A 15,021-nucleotide genomic window follows, 5' to 3' on the forward strand; every position below is an offset into this window, starting at 1 on the left:
GCCAGAAAAACAATTGCCAGCTCATTAGCAGAAATGCTAAAGCATCCTCAATTCACTCAATGGAGAATTCCCTTTTTTGGGCTCTGAGTTCCACTGGCCCAGGCCTCTTGGAAGATTGCTAGAGCTCCAAAAGTCATAAAACCTACTGGGGTGTAAAGAAGAAGGGAGATGAGTATGGATTTTCTTAAAAAGGTAGTGTACTTGGAACAGGTCATTGCATTTTCAATGGGGTGTATTTAAATACTGTCATGTCTACCTGAGTCCCATCCTGGGAAATTCCAGGCCTGGTTTCTGTTTTCTCAAATACCCAGCACACCTGTCTGGGTGAATGCTTTAGAATATGTTTAGAAACACAGAGTATCTGCCTGTGTTTTATTACACCCAAGCTAACAATCTCAGTGCACTGAGATGACATTTACCCAAAAATAAACATCATAATCCACTCTAATAAAGTCGGTCAATACCAGTATCACCACCACCCCCGCCGAGTGGATATTAGGTCATCCAGTGTAAGCAATGGTTGAGGTTTAAATGTTATAAATCGGTGTGTGGGTGCTCCCATGTTCATTCCATAAGCAGGCAGAGGCAGGCAGTTCTTTGGAAGGGCCTTGTATCCAGAAGGACAGCTCTACAAAGAGCACAAGCACATCTGTGGGTCAATTCCAGAAGGCAAGCATAGGGGTGGGGAGGTGGGCAGAGAGGGAGGGACACTCACTGAGTCCCGTTCAGTGGTTAGAACCTAGATTTCTGCTTCAAATCCTGGGTGCAGCACTAACAATCTGTTGACTTTGGGCTGGTTATTTAATCTCATTGAGCCTCAACTGTCTTATCTGTAAAATAGGAGAAATGATAACTACAGTATAGGGTTGCTGGGAAGATTAAGTGAGCTAAAAAGCCAAAACAAAACAAAAAAACCTAAAGCCCTTTGACCAGTGTTGTACACTGTAAATCTATGTAAGTGTTTGCTATCAGACGCATCTTTATTTCATTTCATCAAAGCCTCAAGCCAAACCTTCCGAATTGATAGTTATTCCCTTTTTACAGATAGAAAAACTGAGGCTCATGAGGGTTAAGCAGCTTATTCAAAGCCACACAACTAGGAGATGGCAAGACCAGCACTTGAACCCAATCATCATAATTACCATTTCCTGAAAGCCAGGTGGTATGCCGAGCACTTTACAGCAACAATCTCATCAAATACTCAAAACCACTCTGTAAGGCAAGAATTACTAAAACTATTTCATACAGAGGAGGACACAGGGCTGGAGAGGTTAACTATCTTGGCTGAGGTCACACAGTTAGTTAAGGAACAAAGCAGGGGCTGATCCCAGCTCTGACACCAAAGCCCATGTCTCTTCCATTTAAGTCCTGCCTAATATTTGTTATAGATCTAGTAACTCCACTTGAAATCATCAACATGCCTGAATTCACATTAAATGTAAAACACTGGCCTTGTTAAGTGGAGTCCAGGAATGGCCCTCTCCATGAAGGGGCCTGCTGTCCTGAATCACAAGGAGTTAGGATATACCCAAAGAAAAGCCTAGCTTTCCACCCAGTTCCTTTCCTTCTAGAAGGTTTGGTTTGGGGTCACAGATAGCAACTGGGGAATGTGTTAAAACGAAGCACGGGAAGTTCTTAGTCATTAGACTTTCATCTTTTGGGAATTAGAACAACACAAATATTTTCTCACATAAATCATCTGGTCCCAGCTCTGCTACCATGGAGGGGTTTTCCTTAGCAATATGTGACTGCCCTACCCAGCTAAGTGTGACTCTGAAAATATCTACCAAGTCATTCCATCCTCCCAACTCTTTTCTGTCCCTAACCTATATTGTGGGGATGACACAGAGAAGGGTCAATATCAACACCCTGATACAAAGATATAGTAGTGGTGACTTCTCATGGTTTTTGGCTTTTTTCTTTTTTTTTTTGGATGCATTGGCTCTTCGTTGCTGCGCACAGGCTTTCTCTAGCTGCGAGGAGCAGGGGCTACTCCTTGTTGTGGAGCACGGGCTCTAGGTGCGCAGGCTTCAGTAGTTGTGGCGTGTGGGCTCTAGCGCGCAGGCTCAGTAGTTGTGGCACACGGGCTTAGCTGCTCCACGGCATGTGGGATCTTCCCGGGCCAGGGCTCGAACCCATGTCCCCTGCATTGGCAAGTGGATTCTTAACCACTGCACCACCAGGGAGGCCCAGGTTAATATTTTAATAAAACATGAGGGGCTTCCCTGGTGGCACAGTGGTTAAGAATCCACCTGCCAATGCAGGGGACAAGGGTTCGAGCCCTGGCCCGGGAAGATCCCACATGCCATGGAGCAGCTAAGCCCATGCGCCACAACTACTGAGCCTGAGCCTGTGCTCTAGAGTCCGCGAGCCACAACTACTGAAGCCCACGCTCCTAGAGCCCGTGCTCTGCAACAAGAGAAGCCACCGCAATGAGAAGCCTGCGCACCACAACAAAGAGTAGCCCGCGCTCACCGCAACTAGAGAAAGCCCGCGCGCAGCAACCAAGACCCAACACAGCCAAAAATAAAAATTAATTAATTAAAATATTAACCTACCAAAACCTGGTGCTGATCTGGTGCTTTGCAAATTACCTGGACCCTCATGTTGACCTATTCATTAGTTCCATAGAAAACTACAGTTTTCTTTAAAGGAAAATGACTACTCAGCAAAAAAATACCAAAGTGACAGCTTACTAGAGAGTACTCTAAATGATTTTAATGAAGTAATAACATAACACAAAATTGCCTTGCTGGTTCTGAAACGGAGCAGGACCCTATGGTCCTTCCCTACCACGTCTTCCGCCTGACTTTTGTCTGTGGAAAAACTTCAGCTAAAGACTTAATCAGAGAAGCGAGAAAACGCAGAAAAAAAGGAAAACAGTCCAACAAGACTAAATAATAGTAGTTTAGTCATTAAGCATGGTTAAGGACCTTTAGTTCCTCCTCAAGGGCTGTAGATAATATTCTGAGCCATCTCCTGTGAGCTGTCTTGTAGATACTGAAACGCCCACCTGGTGAAAGAAGTTAACTACATGGTGATCTTACTGTAGCCATGACATAAGCTGCCACAAGTCTGTGAATTGGCCTCAAAGAAATGAAAACAAACCGACCCTGCAACTGAAGACTAACTGTACCTAAAACAACCAAGATGACACTGGTCAGACCACCACGTGACCAATTTCAAGATGACTGTCAGAGCTGACTGCACAGTTCCTGCATGTAGCCCCCTACCTCCGTCTATAAAAGCTCTTGCCCCCTGATTGTCACGGGGGGAGTCGGCCTTTGGACAGGCGTCCACCCTCTGCCCCGGTTGCCTGCATCCAAAATAAAGCAAACTTTCCTTTCCACCAACCTGGCCTCTTTAATGGCTTTTGAATGGCAAGCAGTCGGACCCCACTTTCGGTTACAGTTCTATAGAGGCAGACCCCTTGTTAGGGCACTGTGCTCCTTCTGAGGGTCAAGGTAAGATCCCCTCAGAGTAACAACATCCCAGGCCTCACTGGCTCAGCTCCAGAGGGTGGAAGGATGGTGAAGGGGAGGAGGGATGGTGTTGAGCTTGTCTTGGCCAACTCTGCACCAAAATCTCTGTCCACAGTTTGGTCTGTGGCAGTTTCGAGATAAAATACAAAAAGAAGAATTCAAGCCAGAATGTCTTGCTTTGACAAACTTTCTAGCACTGAGTAAAAACCATCAATTAATTGAAATGGCAATGATTAGTCTCCTCTTACTACAAGAGTCAACTTTGGAAAAAACACTTGCTATCACTGAGTGTTCGATGCACCAAAGAGTTTCCCTCAAAACAACTTGGGACCCTATAGATGGATGAAAGGAAGCCCTATTGTATGAAACTCAACTGACTTTGCCCAGAAGATAAAAGGAAACAGGATTTCCAGAAACCTGCAAAATACCAACAGCTTCTGCATGACAAAAATTCAGCACAAGTATAAACTTTACCTTTTTAAATTTCACCTTGCCTCAAACCCCCCAAAAATAAGAATCATAGAAGGAACTGGTAATATAAACCTCAAATCCTAGGTTTATGTCTTAAATATCAAGTAAACATTGAACTCTTTTCTTTGGATAAAAAGAGACAAGAATTTGATATTCTCATTAGGCAAGTTAGCAATAGCACTGTAAAACAGACACTTGAGGGCTTTCCTGGTGGCGCAGTGGTTGACAGTCCGCCTGCTGATGCAGGGGACACGGGTTCGTGCCCCGGTCTGGGAAGATCCCACATGCCGTGGAGCGGCTGGACCCGTGAGCCACGGCCGCTGAGCCTGCGCGTCCAGAGCCTGTGCTCCGCAACGGGAGAGGCCACAGCAGTGAGAGGCCTGCGTACCGCAAAAAAAAAACCCACTTGATCTTTATACCTACATTACATCACTGTTTATAGTATTTCTAATGTCTAATCGAAAATAAACAGTGCTGCTGTTCTATCAAAGCGATCATCAATGACACACAGAGTGGGACCAATGTGAAAGGTTCAGATGGGACACCCCCTGACAATTGTAGGATGTGGGTCCTCCCTTCTCCAAATTCCTGACTTCTTAATCATCTAGGAAGGATTCACTGCCCCTAGGCCAAGGGTCAGCAGCAAAACAGGTACAACCGGGGCACGGCCTGAGGATGCTGCCAAAAGGAAAGTCATCTGTGTGTGCCCATGTCAATTCTGAGACCCTGTAAACAGCCCAGCTTTGGGGGAGCCCATTTTTTGATATATGGGGCAGTGGGGTGGAGGAAGTCTGAAGATTAAGGACCACTTTCTTTTGCCAAGAAATTCGTTCCTATCGCATGGAGTAAAACTGTATTCCAGAGCCATTAATAAGCCCTGTTGGGGGAGAGGGTGGTGGCCTGAAATTCCAGACTGCAAAGTACACAGTGCCCAAGGGGGAAGGAGCTACAGAGCCCTCCCCTGAGCAGGGCAGGAGAAAAACAGGGGAATGGAGCAACTACTGGCCACTCTCCCTCACCGTGGCTGTACTAAATAAACAATTGTTAAACACAAATCACCACTGCAGTGGCTAATAACTGCCACTGATGGAGCAGCTACCATGTGCCACCCGCTGTGCCAGGCGTTTGATACACCCTATCTCATTTAACCTCAGGACAGAGCTACTATTTTTATCCCCATTTTATGAGAAAGAAAACAGGAGTTCAGAGAGATCACATATAACATGCCCATGGTCACACATCACATAAGTGACAGAATCTGAATTGGGCTGCAGGTTTGATGGGCTCCAAAGCTTGAACTTAAATTTCTTCATTAAACAAAAACACAATCTACTCTCCTTAGACCCTTTGGAAGCCCTCTCTTCTCCTAGGCTGTCATTTGTTTTAAATCCACCTTTTTTTTTTTGCGGTACACGGGCCTCTCACTGTTGGGGCCTCTCCCGTTGCAGAGCACAGGCTCCGGATGCGCAGGCTCAGCGGCCATGGCTCATAGGCCCAGCCACTCCGCGGCATGTGGGATCTTCCCGGACCGGGGCACGAACCCGTGTCCCCTGCATCGGTAGGCAGACTCTCAACCTCTGCGCCACCAGGGAAACCCTTAAATCCACCCTTATCTGCAGTAAAAGTCTGTGTCTCGTCCAGACTTGCTGAGATTAGAGCTGTCTGTCCCCAGGGTGAGAACAGGATAAATCCTGTGCACTCCTAATATCCAAGGTAGAGTTACTATTCCCTGAATGTGGGAAATCTCAGATAGGCGGCTTTTAGGAGGGACAAACCCGACCCTGTGGCAAGCACAGCTGGCTTCATCCTTAAAGCAGAAAACCCAGTAGTTGTCAAGCCCATGGGTTTACTGGCTTCCCGCAACTTAAGTTTAAAGGCCAACAATGGAGGCATTTCCCAGAAAGCAGAACTAAGAGGGCACCGTGATCTGGCAATCCTCTTTTTCACAATATGCCAAAAGACTCTGTGCATATCTGAGGCTGCATATCTGTTCTGAACACACAGTTCAGGCCACCCTGCCAAGCCTTGCCTCATTTCCCTTCTTTGCGTTTCAGGAAGCTGAAGGGAGGTCCACTGCCCCCTCCCCAGGGTCACGCAAGACACTGGGAGCAGCCGGATCCGTCTGCAGGCTGTACTCCATCAAGGCCCCTGCCGGCCTTTCCACCTTCTCTTAGCAGCCACACTTTGGTCATTGTTGCTTAAGGCTGAACGCACAGTGGAATCAGCTGGGGATACAGAGGCCTGGGCCCCACCCCCCAGGGATTCTGATAGATCCAGCCTGGGCATCTGAATTTTACAAACGCCCCAGGTGATTCTAAGGTACAGGCAGGATTGAGAAGCTCTGCCTGGACCACCGTGGGATAAACGATTCCCCTGACGCTGAAGTTCATCCCCCGAACTTTCGTGGCATGCCACAAACTCCCGGGTTTCTCCGCCTTGCTCCACCCGGGGCTCTTCTAGAGCAGCTTTGAATCCCGTCCGCTCGCAGGATGACGCCTCCCTGCTCCTCCTCCCTCGCAGCGCCCAGGACCCCAGAAAACTTGTGCCCCGCGCGACCCACCCCCGTCACTGGGACTTACTTGGTCGCCAGAAATGCAGACCTCGCAGCAGCAGGGAGCAGCAGACCTCGCAGGGAGCGAGAGCCTGATGCGCCGGGAGGGCGCGAGCGGGAACACTGAGACTGGGGAGTGCCGGGCCGGGAGCGCGCGGCGCCCGCAGCCTCACCAGGGCCGGGGAGGGAGCAGCCGCGGCACCGGCCGGGAACGGGAACTGGCCCGACCGCAGCGAAGGCCGCGCCCCTGTGGCCGCGCCCCGAGCCTCTGCGGCCTGCGCGGGGAAGGCGAGGCCGGACCCGGGCAAGCGAGTCGAGGTCGGCGGGGCGGCCGCTTGCCCGGACCGGGCGCGGGAAGCCGGGAGAGGCGGCGCGCAGAAAGTAGCCCGGGGCAGCCGAGAGGGAGTCGGGGTCGGCGGGGCGGCCGCTTGCCCGGACCGGGCGCGGGAAGCCGGGAGAGGCGGCGCGCAGAAAGTAGCCCGGGGCAGCCGAGAGGGGCGGTCCCTGCCCCAGCAGAGCGGCCAGGCCTGAGAGCTCGCCCAGGGCTGACACATTGCGAACTAGACGCCAGCTCGGTCTTGGCCTCCGCCAGCCTAGGCCCGTCCCCCTAAATGAGCCAACCGGAGGCAGCAGCACCTGAGCAAGATGGTGAAACGCCTGTTAAAACGTAACAAGTGCTCCCGGGTGAAACTCGCGTTAAAACGTGACACGTGCTCCCCGGTGAAAAGTAGCTCAAAATCATCAAGCCTTTTACGACAGAGCATATACTTCGATTTATACTTTTTAAAATGTAAGCTTTTCTTCATGTCCTTAAATCTCTTCTTGGCAGTGTACATTTTATCGTCTATACATTATGCTGTGAAGACCTGTAAGGGACTTTTTAACATGCTAATACCTTTCGCAATAAAATGTTTTTTAAACGTTTTAAATGGAGAATCTACATAAGGCATAACGATGCTATAAATGAGTGGTCATATTCACACTAGAGTACATTCAATTACATGACCACATATGCTCATGAATATTTAGATTACCATCAAAGGCTGCCTTCTGAGAAAAATTTGTTCCTAACTCAAAAGCGAAACTTTGCAAACGTAAACTTGATGGGCTACCTTGTGCAAACTTGTAAGCTCCAATATAGAGATGCTAAAGATACCAGTTCCTCCAGTTTATACCCTTACATGAACCTCTGGTAGAAAAATTACAACATTTTTCTTTTCTCTAGGATTCTGGATTTTATCTTCCATATCTTTTAAACTCTCATATTTTCCATATCCTGCTTCTCTGGCTGCATTCTGAATAACTTCTCAGTTGTCTTTCCATTAATCAATTATTTTGTGGCTATTCCAACCCCGCTGTTACCCATCTGTGTTAGGCGGAATAGTCCCTACACCTGGAACCTGTGAATATAGCAAAGGAGAATTAAAGTAGCAGGTGGAATTAAGGGTGCAAATCAGCTGACCTTGAGATGGGAAGATAATCATGGACTATTGGTATGGGCCTCGATGTAATCACAAGGGTCCTTATAAATGAAAGAGGGAGGCAGAAGAAGGAGAAATAAAGAGATAGCAGCCTGAGAAGGATTTGGCCTGATGTTGCTGGTTTTGAAGATGGAGGAATGGGGCTATGAGCCAAGAAATGAGGCTGGAAGCTTCTAGAAGCTGGAAAAGGCAAGGAAATGGGTTCTCCAGTAGAGCCTTCAGAAGTAATGCAGTCCTGCTAACACTTTGATTTTAGCCCAGTGAGACTCACTTTAGACTACTGACCTCCAGAACCGTAAGATAATAAATTCGCGTTATTTTAAGCCAGTAAACTTGTGGTAACTCGTTACAGCAGCAATAGGAAACCAATACACCACCCATTTAAGTTCTTAATTTCAACAATAATATATTTTCTAAGAGTGTTTTGGTTCTATTTCTAATTTTCTTGGTCATTTTTAATAGTCTCCTGTTCTCTGCTGATTCCATCACTTAAAAAATTCATACATAGTTATTTTTGTTTTTAATTAAACTTTTTATTTGGGATAATTGTAAATTCACATGCAGCTGTAAGAAATAATGCAGAGAGACCCTTATACCCTTAACCCAATTTCCCTTCATGGTAACATCTTGCAGAACCAGGCTGTAGGCATTGATACAGTCAAAATACAGAACATTTCCACCACTACAATGATCCCTCATGTTGCCCTGTTATATCATACCACTCCCTCCTTAATCCCTGACAATCACTAATCTGTTCCCCATTTCTATAATATGTCATTTCAAGAACATTATATAAATGGAAGCACACGGTATGTATTGGGATTTTGTGATCTTGTTTTGGGATTGTTTTGTTCACTCCACATAATTCTCTGGAGATTCATCTAGGGCATTGCATGTATCAATAGTTCTTTCTTTTTTATTACTGAGTAGTATTTCATGGTATTACCACAGGGATACCACAGTTTAACCATTCACATGTTAAACAACATTTGGATTACTTCCCGTTTTTGGCTATTATGACTAAAGCTGCTATAGACATTAAACTACAGGTTTATATGCGAACATAAGTTTTCATTTCCCTGAGATAAATGTCCAGGAGTGCAACTGATAGGTCATATGGTGGTTGCATGTTTAGTTTAAGAAACAGCCAAACACTTTTCCACAGTGGCTGGACCATTTACTTTCCCAACAGCAATGTCTAAGTGATCCAGTTTTGCAACACCTTCATCAGCATTTGGTGCTGTCACATGTTTTATTTTAGCCATTCTGATAGGTGTGTAGTGTATCATTATAGTTTTAATTTGCTAATGATGTTGAACATCTTTTTATGTGCTTACTTGCCATCTGTGTCTCCTCTTGGGTGGAATGTCTCTTTGTCTTATTCATTTATTAACTCGATTGTTTGCTTTTTTACTGTTGAGTTTTGAAAGTTATGTATTGTAGATAACAGCCCTGTGTTAGATATGTGATTTGCAAATATTTTGTCCCACTCCAAGCTTGTCTTTTCATTCTTTTAATAGGATCTTTCACAGAGCAAACATTTAAAATGTTGATGCTCCCTAGCTTATCAGTTTTTCCCTGTATGGATCATGCTTTTGGTATTCAGCCTAAGAACTCTTTGAAAAACCTAGATGTCAAAGAATTTCTCCTTTTTTTCCCCAAAAGTTCAGTCTTATGTCAGACATTTGAGTTAATTTTGAAATGAGACTTGAGTTAAGGTTAATTTTATTATAATTGTTACTTTTGCCTATGGATGTCCAATTGCTGCTACAGAATCACCGTTGAAAAGCTATCTTTCCTCCATTAAATTACCTCTCCACCTTTGTGTGGGTCTATTTCTGGGTTCTCCATTCTGTTCCATTGATCTGTGTGTTTATCCCTCTGCCAATACCATACAATCTTGAGTTGGGTCGATGGATTCCTACCATTTTAGTCTTTTTTTTTTCAAAGTTGCTTTACCTATTCTAATTCCTTTGCCTTTCCATATAAATTTTAGAAAAATAATCTTGCTGGGATTTTGATAGGAATTGTGTTAAACCTGTATTGGAGAGAATTGACATCTTTATTATATTGAGCCTTCCAAACCATGAACATGGTATGCCTCTCCATTTATTTAGATCTTTGATTTCTTTCATCAGTGTTTTGTAGTTTTCAGTATACAAATCTTACACGTTTGGTTAAGTTTGCACTTAAGTATTTCCTTTTAAAAAATTGTATATGTTGTTGGTAAGAATGTAAAATTGTTCAGCCAACGCGGGAAACAGTTTGGCAGTTCCTCCATATGACCCAGCAATTCCACTCCTAGGTATAAACCCAAAATAAGTGACAAGAGGTACTGAAAAATATATATGTACACACATGTTCATAGCAGCATTATTCACAATAGTCAAAAGGTGAAAACAGTCCAAATGTCCATCGATGGATGGATAAACAAATCGTTATACACATACGATAGAATATTATACAGCCACGAAAAACAATGAAGTGTTGATACATGCTACAGTGTTGATAAGCCTCAAAGATATTATGCTAAGTGAAAGAAGTCAGACATAAAAGGTCACATATTTTATGAGTCCTTTAATATGAAATAACCAGAATAGGTAAATTCATAGGGACAGAAAGTAGATTGGTGTTTGCCAGGGAATGGGGGTGGGGGAGGGAAGAATGTATATGTGGTTCCTTTTGGGGTGATGGAAATGTTTTGGAAGTAAACAGTGATGGTGGTTGGACAACATTGTGAGTGTATTAAATGCTACTGAATTGTTCACTTCCAAATGGTTAATTTTATGTTATGTGAATTTCATCACAATTAAAAAGTTACAGTTAAAAAAAGGCATTGTAAATGGTATTATATTTTTAATTTCCGTGTCCAAGTGTCCTAGTATATAGAATACAATTGATTTTTGTATGTTTATCTTGTAACCTGTGACCTTGCTGAACTGACTTCTTGGTTCTAAGGGATACTTTCTTACAGATTCCTAGGGGTTTTCTACATAGATAATCATGTCATCTGTACAGAGACTGTTTCATTTATTTCTTTCCCATCTGTATGCCTTTCATTTCCCTTTCTTGCCTCACTACACTGGTTAGAACTTCCAGTACTATGTTGAATAAGAATAGTGAGACCAGACATCCTTGCCTTGTCCCATTTTAAGGGTAAAGGATTCAGTCTTTTACGATTAAGTATAATGTTAGCTGTAGGTATTTTATAGATGCTCTTTATCAAGTTGTTGATGTTCCCTTCTGTTCCTATTTTTCTGAGGAATTTTTTTTTATCATAAATGGGTATTGAATTGTGCCAGACACTTTTATGCATCTACTGATGTGATCACGATTTGTAATAATAGTTAAAATACAGTGGATTACTTTGATTGATGTTCAAGTATTGAACCAGACTTGCAGCTCTGGAATAACCCACCTTGGTCATGGTATAGAATTATTTTCATGTATTGCTAAATTCTATTTGCTAGTATTTTTTTAAGAATCTTTGAATCAATATTCATAAGGGATATTGGTCTGCAGGCTTATTTTTGTTTGGTTGTTTTTTTCTACTGTGCCTGGTTTTGGTATACTGACTTCACTAGCTTCACAAAATGAACTGGTAAGGGTTACCATAATGCCCCCTGTCTCTGGTAATTTTCTTTGCCCTGAAATCTACTCTATCTAATATTAATAAAGCCACTCATTCTTTCCTTTGATTGTTTGCATCATATATCTTTTTCTATCCTTTTATTTTCAAGCTGCTTATATTGTTATAGTTGAAGTGAGATTCTTGTAGACAGCATAAATAAGGCTGGGTCATGTTTTTAATCCACTGCACCAGTTTCTGTGTTTTAATTGGTGTCTTGAGATCATTTAACTGAATGTACTTATTGATATGTTAGGGCAGCGGTCTCCAACGTTTTTGGCACCAGGGACCGGTTTCGTGCAAGACAATTTTTCCATGAATGGGGGGCGGATTGTTCAGGCGGTAATGCAAGCGATGCGGGGGATGGTTCAGACAGTAATGGGAATGATGGGGAGCAGTAGATGAAGCTTCACTTGCTGGCCCACTGCTCACCACCTGCTGTGTGGCCCAGTTCCCCAGGGGTTGGGGACGCCTGTGTTAGGGTTTTGGGGTTTTTTTTTGGTTTTTTTACTTTTGGCTGCGTTGAGTCTTCATTGCTGCATGCAGGCTTTCTCTAGTTGCGGCAAGCGGGGGCTACTCTTCACTGCAGTGCGCGGGCTTCTCATTGCAGTGGCTTCTCTTGTTGCAGAGCATGGGCTCTAGGCGCACTGGCTTCAGTAGTTGTGGCACGTGGGCTCAGTAATTGTGGCTCACAGGCTCTAGAGTGCAGGCTCAGTAGCTGTGGAGCGTGGGCTTAGTTGCTGCGTGGCATGTGGGATCTTCCAGTACCAGGGTTCAAACCCATGTCCCCTGCATTGGCAGGTGGATTCTTAACCACTGCGCCACCAGGGAAGCCCCTATAATTGTTTTAAATAGTACCTCTACACATATTCAGAGCCACAACTCACAATATTTTAATTTTTGCTTCAACCATTATGTAAGAAACTCAAGAGAAGGAAACTCTATTGTATTTATCCATACTTTTGCTTACCATGTTATTTTTTTCCTTTCTGATGTTTCCAAGTTCCTTCTTTTATCATTTCCTTTCTGTTAAGAGAACTTCCTTCAGTCATTCCTTTAGGGTAGGTCAGTTGGCCACAAATTCTCCTAGTTTTCCTTCATCTGAGAATGTCTTGATTTTTCCCTTCATTCTCAAAGGCTATTTTCACCAGATTCTGGGTAGACGGTCCTTTTCTTTCAGCACTTGAAAAATGTGCCACTTCCTTCTGGTCTCCCTGGTTTCTGATGAGAAATCTGGTGCAATTGAAATTGTTTTTCTCCTGTAGGTAAGGTATCATCTCTTACTTGCTGCTCTCAAGAATTTTTGTCTTTAGTGTTCAGAAGTTTGACTACAATGTGTCTGGTGTGGATTTCTTTGGGTTTATGTTTGGAGTTCACTCAGATTTTTCTTTTCTTTTTAAATGTTAATTACTATTTATTAGACAACAGCTGTATATCAGCCATTGTGCTGGGCATTTTAGGTACACTATTGCTAATCCCACCCACAAACTTGGGAGTTAGGTGTCTGTTAGGTTAAATCATGTGTGAGACTGTCATGGCTTCATTAAACTTCTTTAATCTGTAGGTTTGTGGCTTTTGCCAAATTCAGAATGTTTAAACCATTATTTCTTTGGTCACTCTTTCAGCCGGTCCTCTCTCCTCTCCTTCTGAGACTCCCATGACACAAGTGTTAGATCTTCTGTTATATCCCCACAGGTCCCTAAGGCTCTGTTTTGTTTTGTTTTGTTTTGTTTTTCAGCCTGTTTTCTCTCTGCTTTTCGGACAAGGTTAATTTCTATTGTTCTGTCTCCCAGTTCACTGATTCTTTCCTCTGTTCCCTCCATTCTGCTGTTGGACCCATCCACTGAGTTTTTAATTTCACTGTAATTTTACTGTATTTTTCAGTCCTAAAATTTCCATCTAGTTCTTCTTTATATCTTCTGTTTCTTTACTGAGAATGTTTGTGTTTTCATTTGTTTCAAACACATTCCTCATTGCTCACTAAAGCATTTTTATGATGTCTGCTTTAAAATCTTTGTCAAATAATTTTAACATATCTGTCATTGTCTGTTTTGGCAGCTACTGATTGTCTTTCTTCATTTCGTTTGAGATCTTCCTGGTTCTTGGAATGATGAGTGATTTTTCAGTTGAAGCCTGGACATTTTGGAAATTATGAGACTCTGGATCTTATTGAAATCTCCTATTTTAGCCGGATTACTCTGAAACCATTCCAGCAGAGGAAGGTGTGGGCCACTGCCTCGATACTGCTAAATGGAGGTAGAAGTTCAGGTTCTCACCCAGCTTCTGGTGTCACCCAAGGGAGGGTCCACCTTGTTACTACTGAGGGGAGGTAGGAGTCTCAGCTTCCCACTAGGTCTCCACAGATACCTCCTTGGCTGGGAGGAGTAGGAATGCCTCATTACTGCCCCCTACCTGGCCTTCACTGACACCACAGGGAAGGGTGGCTTTGTTACCACTGGGTGATAAAGTCCTAATCTGTCACTTGGCCTCCTCTGACACCACCCAGCAGGGACAGGGAGGGGCACCTTGTTACTGCCAGATGGGGTTTTAAGTACAGGCTCCTTACATGGTCTCCACTGACACTACTGGGGGTGGAAGGGGAGTGATTGTTACTGCTGGGCAGCTCCCTACTCAGCCTTTTCTGACACTACCCTGGCAATGGTGGTGGGGGACAGGGTTAGGGTGCCTTGTTACAACCTGGCAAGGGCGGAAGTCCAGGCTTCCCGCTTGAACTTTTGCTGGCTTGGGTGGAGGTGAGGGTTCCATAGTTTTTCTCCATGGTGTTTGGCTGGGGTAAAGCACTTATTCTCTAAGTTTTATCTGGCTAGACTGTCCATTTCCCAGTCCTTTGGCTAGAGAGCAGCTTTTCTTGTTTGTTTGTTTTTCATCTCTGGTTATGCTCATTGGTGCTTTCAGGTTGCTGGCTTCTTCAGCTAGAAGTCTGAGATGCATGAGGCAAAAGAAAATCCAGGGAATTCAGCACCATGTCATGCCTTGGGTCCTAAGGTCTCTAGCTGTTCTGCTTGTTTTATATATAATGTTCAGGGATTTCAGTTGTACTTAACTAAAGGAATAGGGAAGAGTATGTCTATTCCATCTTCCCAGAAGTCAGTCTCCAAATATACTTATATTCTGTTTTTGATCATGTCAATATCCTAAAACCTTAGAGATGTAAATTTGTTTTTTGTGTTCTCATTCATAGTGTATCATTTTCCTTATTATTATCTTTTAATTTTTTAAGTGGAAAACCTGAGAACCTGAATTAGGATCGCTTTCTTCAGAGAGGATTTGCATCTATCTCTGCTGGGAGCCACCAGGCTTACTAACTGGGGACTGTTTCAGTTCTCTTCAAGGGTCCTGGTTTCATACAGAATTCTCAGGTTCAGTTTTCCTGTCCTGCAGCAGGAA

This window comes from Lipotes vexillifer, unplaced genomic scaffold (assembly GCF_000442215.2).
Source record: "Lipotes vexillifer unplaced genomic scaffold, Lipotes_vexillifer_v1.1 scaffold150, whole genome shotgun sequence".
In the NCBI taxonomy this organism is placed as follows: Eukaryota; Metazoa; Chordata; class Mammalia; order Artiodactyla; family Lipotidae; genus Lipotes; species Lipotes vexillifer.